At 38.0% G+C, this 12,181-nt stretch overlaps 1 protein-coding gene across 1 annotated transcript in view; it reads left to right on the forward strand.

The window, feature by feature from the left end:
• The window catches only part of SEMA6D (semaphorin 6D), a 217,026-nt gene that overhangs the window by 76,172 nt on the left and 128,673 nt on the right, over positions 1 to 12,181 (forward strand). Inside the window, exon 3 of the mRNA XM_019280890.3 lies at positions 9,450 to 9,530. The gene's annotated coding sequence lies outside the window, so the exon portion shown is untranslated. The remainder of the gene's footprint in view (positions 1 to 9,449; positions 9,531 to 12,181) is intronic.

Below are 12,181 nucleotides of genomic sequence, written 5' to 3' on the forward strand. Positions count from 1 at the left end.
CATTCCACCTGGCTACAGCAACATGAGTTTTAATAGGTTTCTTTAACTGAAACAAGTGCTAAGCCATACCCAATCCAATTTACTAGTGAATGCACCGCTCCTCCTTACAGTTTCTAATGGTTAATTTAAGAAAAAGGGAGCTGTATTTGTAACTCTAATTTGCTTTGTTTCTGCCTCTAGCAGCTAGATCTTATTATCCCTTTCTTCTTGGTATTAAAGAACCTCTTTGTAACAAGTATTTTCTCAGTTATGGTCACCAATCTTCTTTTGCATATAGGTAACAGATACAGCTCTTGGAATACTGGAGACCTAAAGATCTTCTCTCCAGTCCTCAAAACATTTCTCTGGTTCTCTTTTGTGATTCTTGATGAGTTAGGATTTCTTAATAATTTATTGATTCCTTATCTTAAAGGTGAAAAAAAAAATCTAATTTTTAAATATATGTGAGACTGCCCCTGTGCAGAAAGTACTCTGGTGACAAATATAGTTGTGAGGTTTGTCCAAAATCATACTGCTGTTCTCACTTTGTGATTTGCTGTAGCTGCCAAGATTTCCTTTTCAGTTTGTCCTTCAGCCCTTCAGGGTTGAGGGCTGGGTGTAATATGGCACACCTTCTTTTCCCCCCAAGCTTTGTTTCCCAGGCCAACATGTGACACTTCATTTTCACTGCCTTGCAAATGTCACATGCATCTGTTTCTTTGTGTAGCAAATCTCAAGATTTACATAAGTAAATAGCTTTCAGCACTCTTGAAGCCGCAACAATGTACAAACATGTTTGAAATTGTTGAGCTAAAACTTGTATTTGCCTGCTGTGAATAAAGATTTAAGAGACTGAACATTTTGTTAATGATTTCAGTGTAGCATCTTCATACTGAGATGATTAGGATGACAGGTTAACCTTGTACACTTAAGTTTTGGTCCCTTATTTTCAGTATGAGCTTCTCCTGAAGGAGTTTGAATCCCACTGCAGTGCCTTCATCCATCAGCAGAAATGGTGGAGAGCCAAGGTGTTCTGTGAGATATCCCAGACTCCCAATGGTTTATTTTCATAAAGGGATTGATAAAGACACTTGATTCTTACTCAAAAACTGTTGTGATTTTATTTGGCAGTGTAAATACATCTTCATATTTGTACATGGAGAAAAAGATTCTAGAAACTATACGTGTAAAAATGCAATATCAGTACCGTTGAAGTTTTCTTACAGGGGAAAATATCCACTGCTAATCTGATCATGGCATGTGTCTGTTTTCCTCCTGCCTTGCCAGTGTCTATCTGTTGCTTTTTTTATCTGTTCCTGACACAGTTAATTTAAGGGATGATACCTTTAATGGTGCTCAGAAGGCACCTGTCACATATGGGACGCCACAAGGTGTAACATAATGATGTTAATCAGCCCCAGAACTGAACTGATGTGATAGTAAATGTGAAGCCTGTAGATTCCTGCTTCCTCTAAGACCTGTCAGTTATCTCTCAGTAGAAGAGCTGAACTGTAAAAAGAGCATAAAAAGAGCTTCATGTGATAGCTACAAAATGGAAATAAATGCCTGGCTATTAAAAAGAATAGGTGTCTAATATCCAAATTATTTCAAGGATACTGGAAGAAAAAAAGAATAAAACCTGCTTATAAGTCCACTTTAGCAAGATTCTGATTTAGACTCATGGTTCTTTATCAGCCATCTATATGTAAACACATGCAAATGCGACCCATATTATGATTTTGCTGGTAATTATTTTCAGTTATTATTTAATTATATGTAGTCCTTTACTTAAGTACTTTGTAAAAATAAGATCTTTGAAAAAATCTGGAAGGGTTTCAAGAGGAATAAATATATTGTTCTGTAAGTTCGGCCTTTAATGTAATGTGCAAACCATTGGATTGAAAGCAGTAGGTACCCCAGGTCAACTGCAGTCACTAATCACTGCCTCAGCAAAAGAGATTGACTTTGTTGCTAGCTGGCTGCAGTAAGAATAGTAAATCACTTGATAGTCTTTATATTTATTCAGTTCACAGCTTGATCACTACTGTTTCACCTTTCCTCTGAAAAGCAGTAATGCTCTTTGCTTTCTCCAGGAAATAGAAACTGCTCATGGAATCTCCTCGCTGTTTGTTGCAAGTGAATGAGCAATACAGCTTATGCCCACTGCTTCCTGAAATGAAGCACTGTCATAGCATGAATATTTCTATTGAAAATTGGGGTGGGGGGGATTTTTGGTTGGGTTTTTTTGGTTGTTTCTTTAGACAGCCTCTGGCAGCCGATTGTGCCGCTTTATGCGTTACAGTTTCTGTACTTTGTTAGCTGTGAAGATGCCATAATATAACTTTGCAGGTAGAACTGCAGGTAGGCATCTTGTGAAGGATGAGCCTCCTGGGACACTGATTGCATTACCGTGCTAAACAAATTGCTGTAACAAAAATGTTTAGCCAAATCTCTGTAGAAAAGGGTAACATTCATTGAAATGCATTTTCAAAGGGGATCTCTGAAATTGATGAAGTACCTAAATATGCCTTTGAAGTCACTATGCATGCAGATGTAAGATGAAAAATAAGTGTTTGTTGACGTACTGTTTCACTTTCAAGCTGTAGAGTTTTATTTTTATTAAGAATGAAAGTGATGTCTTAAACACTTATTCACACCAATATGTCTTTGTGCCAAAAACACACGTCTTTATGTCTAGAGCCAGGTTTGGAAGGGTAGATTTGGAGAAAAAATTGGGCCTACAGCAAGGAACTGCTATACTGAGTCTGTGGGACTGAGCGTTTCTGTGGAAGGTTCATGGAGATGTGGGCATATCCTTCTTGGAGCAGATACCCTTCTCCATTGGCTTCATTGGTTTGGGCTCCTGTCTTAAAAAAGCAAAAGGCTGCCTCAAAAATGAGCGACAGACAGGTCTGCAACACCAAGTGGTGTAGCTGGTAGTACACCCTTTTTGTAGCAAATCACTAGATAAAAACAAGCTTGAATTCACTGCTTTGATTGTGGGTGTTTCTTCTTGAACTGTTAACCTAATAACTTCTGAGTTATAATTCAGTGTGATTATCAACATCTGGTTATGTGAGCTGACTGCCTTGTAAAGAGGGAGAAATGATTTCAGTTTAGACGTTTTCTAGCTCACAAACTGGGGTTTGGAAAGTGCTGAATCCTTGCCTGAATACATATTTCAGATCCTGTTAACAGCAAAACATGCTGCTATTAAACTATGAAATCAAAGGGGTTTGATAGTCCTTTGTAAATCAGTGGCAAGAAAAATGAAAGTACAAAAAATTATTGTTAATTTAAGCCAGAGTTTTTAAAGCTATGTCACACATGCAGTTGCATTTAAATGAGTGTGTTCTACACATGCAATTAAGTTGGTTGGGGTGCAGCTAATGAAATACAAGCATTGCTTTTCAAATACGTCCTCCTGTGCATTCAGACTTTAATATATTATTGTACTTAAGGCGTGGTCTTCAAATGTGGGAGTGGTGTTTTTGTCCGTTACTCTCAAACATAGGAAAGCATAATATTGCTATAATATGTTAAAGACATCTTAAATCAGACATGATAAAAGAAAAGTTTCTCAATTAGCTATTATTTTAAATGGTAAATTGTAGCATATCACTTCTACAAAATAAGTAATAGCCCTTCTTTAATCTGGTATGTGTCATTATTATTTGGGGGTTTGCACTTCTTGATAAAAAGTACCTTTTCAGGAATTTTCCTTTGTAAAGAAGTTTCTCTGCCTCAATATTTTAGTGTAGTTCTATCATTCTGACTGATTGGCCTGGGAGTCACATTAAATGTGTACATTTGGTAGTGAGAAGGTAGGAAGTTTGCATCCTTTTGGAACAGAGACCAGGTAGCAATAACAGTGAAACAAGCTGAGTTATGTTAGAAAGGGCAGATTTTTGGAGAACTGGGGACAGTTAAATTTTGGAAGAGATTACTAATATTTGAATGGAAAAGAATACAGCTTCCAATAGGTTCAGGTGTGCCTGGCCTGGGGTATCAGCTGCTTGATGCTGCCTGGGACAGCGTAATGGAGAACACAGGCATTTACCACATGTGTCTGTAGTAGATGAACCAAATGCAGGAATCATTTTGTGTGGCAATGAAAAAACATTTATGTATCTCTTTATGGAGACAGAGAGATATATATGCTTATAATTAAATGGTTTTTAAGAATGAATGGGATACATCATGCTGTTAATGCATATTTAGACTGTGATTCCTACACTTTCTTGGGGATCGTGAATAACTCCAGCCTAATAAAAGCTTGCCCAAGGAGAGAGAACTATCCTTGCAGGACAGAGGCAGACCTGCATGTTCCTCTGTTCTGTGGTCCTGGACTTCTCTCCTGCAGGGTGTGGGAGTGCTGAGGCAGAAAGGAGCTGCTGTGTGAAATCCTGTACCTCACTCATGTTGTGTCTTTATGGGGGAGTCCAGATATTCTGCTTCAAGTCTGTCTCTGAAGGCCACCCCCTTTTCCCTGGGGCAATGATAACCATAGCCAGTAACTAAAGAGAAGTGGGGGACTCAGTACTCTCTGGGTGGGAAGGAGAAATAATCTATAAAATGTTTCCATGGTAGTGGTTTTCTATCTTTCTTCCAGACCTTCAGAATATGCCTGTTTAGTAATACTTATTATCTGCTTCTACTTCTTCGTTTCTCCAACTAATGTGCATTAAAAATGTTCACTTATCCACCTGGGCTCAGTGGAGCTTTATACACCATATGTATTTCTGTTAAAGGCTGAACCTATTTTTATATTACTTCAGGTTTTCAATTAACCTTGCTTCCACATATTTCACAGCATTAAAAGCAGTTTAGTGTTAAACAGAACTCACATCTCCTCACACCTCCTCTCCTTCCCTCATAAAACATTAAAATGCAGCTTTTCTGTACTGTAGGAAACATTGTGACAGCTGAGTTACATAACCAATTCGACATTGGATTTACATTATTTTGAGGAAATAACACCAGTAGTGGTTTTCCAGTGTTTTACTCCACTGTTAGATGTACTAGCAGATGTTGCTACACTGAGTTGCATTTCTTCGTAGTGAAGCATGAACACCAATTTTTATTCAAGGTGCCTAGATGCAGCATTTTGATGTATGCATATACATCTAAAGCAATAAAAATTTATTGTTACTATTTTGGAAAACTCTGTTAAATTCAGTGCATTTACATGGAAATAGAAAAAGAGTAAATTCATGAAGGAGAGGGAAAAATGGTGAGAAATCTCATTCTAAATTGTTGTATTTGGTGCTACTGGATTTCTTCTGTCGTGTCACAAAAATAGTTTGTACAGACTAATCTAATGATGCATAAATTAATGAGTATTTTATGATAATCTATTCAGTGAAGTTAAGGTGTAAAATTAAGCCCTGGGTTCCTAGAGAACTTCTAGGGTATTACCAGTTCAAACATTAGTTTCTCTTTCTTATCTATAAATTTTTGAAAGTGTTTTGAAAGTGTCAGTGTTTTCTTGAGATTAATGTTCCTCTTGCTAAGGACTTTCTCTTTGTTGTACTTGATACCATCTGTGACACACTACTCAGCAAGCTGGAGTCATGACTACCATCACAGATCCTTGTGATTTGCAATATAAATTTCATTTTTAGGGAATCATTAATTGTGTCCTCTCAGCTGATTGTTTCCCTTTAAATGTGCTTGCAGTAGTTTACTTTCACTAAGCTTTCTGGACCATAAGTGCCCCTATAATCCCCAAGTTCTCTTTGCTTCCCAGGATTATGAATTTGCCTTATCGAAATCATGGAAATATAGAAATAGCTTTCTCAGCCATTGTATCAGCCATTTTTCTGACAATATTTTGAGGGGCTCGCTGCTGCCTCTGATCAAAACTCTGTGCTGAAAGCCATCTGCATTGCCAGAAATGTGATATGCGTCTTTCTAGCCTTAGAATAGACTTGACCATGAAAAAAAATGGAAATTTGAACCCAAATCACCAACTCTTCATGTCCTCACACTGAAATATGTCCCATGAATATGAAATATTTCATATGTTTTTCCTCAAAGTACAAATCATAGTATTTTTCTGAGATAAAAAGCATAGTGGAACAAATATGCCCATATTTTTCAGCCGGTTCAGGTGTCATGTCTGAATATAAACCCGGTATTCAGAGACCTTTTGTGGACCTGCAATCATTTTTGAAGTGCTGGAACTTCATGGTGTATTAAATTCATCCACTTGTCAAGTTCTGTTCACCTGTGAGAGACACACACGAGTTTTCCATAAAGACCCACTTACAACTTGGTCTAGCAAGGGTGGAAAATGCCCAGCAACATCTTTATTGTCTCTCTTCCCTTGGTCTCCTTGCACAAAAGCAAGTGATGTTCTTGAATTGATTGAGTTCAGCTTCTGCCTTCTCTCTGAATCTCTCAAAGCCGCCAAGACCACTGTTCCTATAGATATTTTCTCTGCTTGTTGCTTTGTGCAACTGGGTATTTCTAGCAGAGGAACCTTGTGACCAGGCTGACTCACTCCATAGCACAGACACTCTTTTTTCTCAATTCTATCAGTTGCCTACCTACTGTAATTGAAATCTTCACCACAGTACTAATCTCCTCTTCACCACCTTTGACTCATTCCTCAAAGCCTCTTCTCCCACCACAGTTTCTTTTTCTGAGAAGGATCTTGGCAATTTCTTCCCAGTGAGAAATGATAAACATATGATCTTCATAACTGCTCCCTTCACTGGCTGCTCTGTTTCTGAAACAGTCCTCTAGCCTGTCACAAGTTACAAAGTTTGCCAACTGCTGTCCCCTGCTCACCCTCCTTATGCATTTCCCCATCTGATCCCTTTTTTCCTCCACTCTGTCACTCTCTTCTTTCTCTTTTCTTACAAATTTTCAAGCTTGCCTTAGCCTTTCACTTACTGAAAACATCCCAGGGTTTATCCAACCTGTCCTTCTAAGAGGCTCTCATCCCTGAATGCATGGAGCACGCTACAGTCATTTCCATCTGCTTCCCACTCCTTGTAGTCAATGGGAACTGCTCAAAGCACTCTGTTGTAACTTTCTCCAGTCTAATCAGACTGGGGACTCCACCTTTGACCCTGTGAATCAATCAGCTGTTTTAACTTCAATAATCATACTGCAATGCTCTCCTCTTTTGGCTTCCTTAGCGCTACCCTTTCCTCCCTGTGCTCCTTGGTGAATTTGCCTTCTCACATCTCCAGTTGTAGGACGTTACAGGGAAGCCAAAGATTACCTTACCCAATTACTTTACCCAAGATTACCTTACCTAACTCAAATAATGATGTTAGAAAAGTACTTTTCTTAGTTTCTTCCTTTTTTTGTTGTTTTTGGCCATATTGTTTACTGGCCATTTTTCTCAGGTGATGCTCCCTTTTCTCTTTTCAGCAGCTCATTTTTCCTTTCTCCACCCTGTGTTGATTTCCTCCTCTACTCTTGTTTTCAAGGCAGAACCTTTGTGCCTTCTTTGGAACACTTCAGGTGCTTCTGCAAAGCTGCTTCTTCAAATCTCTCCTCAAAATGTGCTTTTACCAGGTTCCCTGCAGAAAGTACTGCTTGTCATAATGGTTGTTATCTTCTATTTTTTTTTCCCTCTTACTTCATACTGACCTACTGCCTTTTGTCCTCAATCCACTGTACAAATCCTGAGGAGTGTTTCCACTGTGCATTTAGCGAGGGCCGATGTTGTGGAGTCCTGCTCGTGAGTAGAACTCGGAGGAGCTGTGGTAAACAGCAGTGAAGGGAACAGTAAAGGCCAGGAGCAGTTGAAGTCATGGCTATATCCCTGCAGAATGGGCCTGGCACACTATTCTAGCAGTTAATATTTTTGGCAAAAATACAGATATGGAAACTATGTCCATGTCCAGATGTGCACAGAGAGAGCTGCCAGAACAGAGTAGTATACACGGTAACATATGCTGTTTTCTTACCTATGGAGAGATGCAAGTCCTTACCTTGGAAAAAGTGAAACGCTGAATAAGCTCTGGGATCAGCAGCTACGGTTCTGGGGTGCTTAACCACCTAAGTCATTCCCTCCAGCACCCTTTTGTTGTAATCTCCCTCCAATGATATTAAAAATACAGAAACCTTGGCCAGGTTGTGGTTGATCTAATTTATAAAACATTTTCTGGATATTAGCAGCTAGGGCAATGCACTTGTAGCTTTTAAATTGTGTTAAATATACTGTAAACTCCCTGAAAGAACCTTTCATTGAAGATTATTGTATGAAGATCTGAAGATTAAAGTGTCTAGATTAAAGATTAATGTGAAGTGCACTGGGATATTGTTTGATGTATAAGGAGCTATATAGTATATTTATCATGCACTTTTCAAAACTGCTTGGGGGAATTAGACACCCAGTTCCCTACATGTCTTTGAAAATCTCACTCTAAGGAATTTGTTGTTATATAGTGAAAATGGTAATATTTTCACTGGGAGCTTGAGTCAAAGAGGGAAGGAGAGACGTGGAAACCCTCTGTATTCAACTAGGGCTTGATGTTGGCTCCTTACAGTTTTTTTTATTGTTTGGAATTTGCTTCGTCATTGTAGAGAGACAACTTGGATTTGAGTGCTACAAGTTCATAAAACTGGTCTGACCCAAGAACATTGCTCCACCTGCTTATGTATTTCTTGTCACCAATTCCATTTCTTCTTTGCTCTCACTTCAAGACAGTTTTCATGTTCTCCTAAACAGAAGTAATTTAAACAGTGTATAAAATAACCATACAAACATTAATGAAACAAATGCATACGTGTACATATTTGTATTTACTGTGCCATATGCAAATTTATGCAAAAATAATTATGTTATACATGTATTTTTTTAAAATAATCCTTTTGCTGGAGTTTTTCTAAGTCTATTTTTCTGTCGAGAAATAGCAGTACTTTAATGAAAGAAATGTTCTACATATGGTAGAAATTACGTGTTTGCTTGTTCCTGAAGTGCTGCAGTACAAATAAGCTGTTAAATGCCAACTCTGAATGTTATTTTTCAGATGTTAAGAGAGATAGTCCTGTACTAAAACTATTAGGAGGCAAATTTATTTGAACTTCAAAACCCCTTTGATCTGAAAGGAAAATGAACTGCGTATGAGTTGTACGCTTCGTTAATTTAGGGTTGGCCAACTGTGTGCATTTTTGTTTGTTTGCTTTTTTTCCAGGAGGCATTCTTCTATTGAAGTTTATTAAAACTTATAATGCAGTACACTGTTACTTTTTTTCTGGTAAAATCTGTTGGATTGCTTTCATAAAAGGACAGTTTTTCCATAGAAAGTACCCTGTGAGAATCAGTATTCAGGTTCACAGGCACTTGAAAAGTCAATGTGCAGGTGTGTTGCATTCAGAGCTATTGTAGTGGTCTTATCATTAAACCTGCAGTAGGCATTTATAAAGTAAGGCTTTCACGGGTACTGGGTAAGTGTGATTAAAAATAATCATCTGTCTGATGAATATTTTCCTCTGACTTTTGGCAGGATAACCCATCTGAAACTGTGCCAGAGTTTACGGGAACACTGATGCCAGCAATTTAAGGATCTTCACATTTGGTCTCAGTGGTAAGTTCTAAAGATGTCATAGTAAACCACGTTAGAATATTACTGGTTTCTGTTATGTTACACTAAAATTGAATCTGTGTGAAAGATGAAGCACTTCTCCTTGACCAATACAACGATAGAGAGATAATAAGAACAAATATTGATCTCCGAGAGATTGAGCTCAGGAGCTCAGGACACAAGTTCTGAGCAATTTTTGTCAGACTAAAATCAAAAGGCCTTTTTTATTGTCCTTTCTACTAATGTAACTGCTCTCAGAAGGTTTGACATTGTACATTTTGGAGAATGTAACCATTGGGCAGACTCCAAAGAGAAAGTAAAATGCACAAAAGGAAATCCAGTGGCTTCTTCTTGCTGAAAACAAAGCAATAAGTTGTAAAATTACAAATTATTTTTCCCTTCTAATGCTCTCTTTGTTGTAACTACTCTGATTGATCAAACCTTGAGTCAGATTTTCAAATACTGCTGTGGAGAAATTGTAGGGAGATTTAATCTATCTGCATCTTGAAGCACAGAAGTCCTGCTGCAGAGATGATTTCCCAGCTTTTTTAAAAGAGAGGGAAGAGGCAGCAGCTGAATTCTGCTGTAGTTTTGCATCATTTGGAATAGACCTTCCATGGTAGCTGGGTAGAGTGGAATAATTCTTCAACAGGAACTCAATGTTGGTGCTTAAGTGCTCAGCTTTTTCAGGAAGAAGGGCCTAATTTTAGATTATATTATTTGTGATAATATTGTGGTCAGAATTATTCTCCCTGTCATGCCATATACCTCATGGAGTGTTTTGGTCCCTGGGGAGGTAGGAAGTGTGGGGAGGCATGGGAGGGCACCCCACTGCATGTGCCACTCCTGCTCTCAGCAGCTCTAGGGGCCACTGCTGGAGGCAGGGCTTGGCCAGCCCTTGGACTCAGCGTGGCCAGTTGTGCCCGTGCTGCTTTTAGATCACTGTGATACAGATGTCAAGTACCAGCACTTCCAAGTCCTTACAGTTACAGGCTATTGAAGTATATATTTTTTGAATTAGATTACTCTGCAAAAGCAAGAACTTTTCTGACATGGAAACGTTCCTCTAGCAATTTATTATCATTAACCAAATACTTCAATAAAATCTCTGCTTCAGTTTAAAGATGTATTCAACAACAATAGCATTCCTATTCAGTCATGCTCTATTCATACAAAAAATGAGCATAATACTGTGTTATCATGAATCCTCAAGACAGATTACATTTTGTTATTGCTGGGTGACTTTTATAATGTGGGAATGTGTTTCTAATAAAGGACAGTATCTCCCTCAGAGCATACTGTTCTAGCAATGTTCTTTATTAGAAATAAAAGAATACAGCATTCATATCATGTTACTTGATCACATAACCAGTGTGCAGAACAACAAATTATCAAGGCAGTTTTGTAAGCAAATAATATGATCCTAACAACACTATTCTTAACTTTTCAAATTGTTGTTTGACATTACTAAAATCTGTAAGCACTGTGGCCTAGAGAGTTGAAAGTCAATGCTCTTCTGACAGACAGAATTTATGAAAGCCAGAAGTGGCTGGACTAAACTACTAGATCTTCTTCCCCTGAAAAAAAGCAAGACAGTAGTGACCTAGCAAAGGAAAACAGGAGAGCTGCATTTGTTGTCTCTTAGCTGAGGCAAATGAAATCCATTTTAAGTCATCTGAGGTGCAGCCCTGTGACAAAACTCCCATTCACTTCAGCAGGAGCCACTCAGGTAATGGACATTTAAGCACTAAAAACTATAACAGGGTTAGATAAAGTCCTTTAGGAGCTAGGAGAAAAATTTGGCCAACTAGAAAAACATACAGGGAGAGAGAAAGAGGAACTTGCATATTCATGTTTCCAGTAAATACGTAGCATATGCCTCAGAAGGAGTGAGGACCTTCAGGGCATGCTGGTGACCAGCTCGCTTGCTGAACTGCTCAATATTCTGTGCAATTAAAGGAAAGTGTGTATATGGATGTCTGTGAAAATGAGGAAAAAAGTGTTCCTTCTTCCTGCATTTCTTTATTTGGCCATCCCTTCACACTTCATTTCAGCCGTTATATGGGTTTTCTGTTCATACTTTATTCTATTTTCTTGAGGCAAGAAAGATTTTCAATGAGAAGTTGATGAATGTCCATATTAAATTGGATCCCTTTTTTAATTAAGTTCATCTGAATTTAATTTTGCAATTTTACTTCAGTAAACTCATCTGACTCCAGATGTTGAATGTGATTTTTCTATTCCTTCTCTCACATAATTTTACCTGTAAAAGATTTATGACTTAGAGAGGCATTTCTGAACACTTTTGAGTGTTTTTAGCGTGTGTTTCGTGAATGGCTGGTACACATGACCAATTAGCATCCAAAAATACCACTCTGCACCCAGGCCTTCTTTCAATAGAGTCTTATTACTTCTATTACTTGAACTTTAAACAAATAATCAGCTTTTTAAAAAGCATTACCGATGCATTTAAAATGATAAAGGGATATTTTGCAGATATTTTAATTCTGCAGATATTTTAAAAGTGAAAGAGAAATCTTCAGAAGCTACAGGATTCCATAAGAAAAAATGTAAGAACTACTCACTTTGATTAAAGGAAATTCCAAACGATTTGGGGGGGTTTGGACCCTATTCTTTCATTACAATTGTTGTAG

The sequence above is a fragment of the Corvus cornix genome, chromosome 10 (assembly GCF_000738735.6).
Source record: "Corvus cornix cornix isolate S_Up_H32 chromosome 10, ASM73873v5, whole genome shotgun sequence".
In the NCBI taxonomy this organism is placed as follows: Eukaryota; Metazoa; Chordata; class Aves; order Passeriformes; family Corvidae; genus Corvus; species Corvus cornix.